Source organism: Orycteropus afer, unplaced genomic scaffold, assembly GCF_000298275.1.
Source record: "Orycteropus afer afer isolate SDZICR_OR568_19922 unplaced genomic scaffold, OryAfe1.0 scaffold00388, whole genome shotgun sequence".
Classification (NCBI taxonomy): Eukaryota; Metazoa; Chordata; class Mammalia; order Tubulidentata; family Orycteropodidae; genus Orycteropus; species Orycteropus afer.
This window is the reverse complement of record NW_006921975.1, coordinates 514763-515085: the sequence shown is the minus strand read 5'-3', so window position 1 is coordinate 515085 and position 323 is coordinate 514763.

Here is a 323-nt window from a genome sequence, read left to right as displayed (position 1 = left end):
TTGCCCAGTCTTCCTTTGGCAAAGTGGCTGGTGCATTTGAACTGCCAACCTTCTGGTTAGCAGTCAAATGCCTTAGGCACTACACCACCATAGCTCCTACAAACAAGAATAGAGAATGATAAAAAGAATACCTGTTTAAACCTCCGTTCACTTTTAACAAATCTCAACATTTTGTCGTGTGCTTTAGATTTTCTTTTTTAGAGATCAACATTACAAATGTTTTTTTAAAAAAATTACATACTTGAGACATCTTCTTTACCTCTTCGTCATCCCATTACCCTCTCTCTCACCAAAAATCACCATTATATATACTTTGGTTGTAT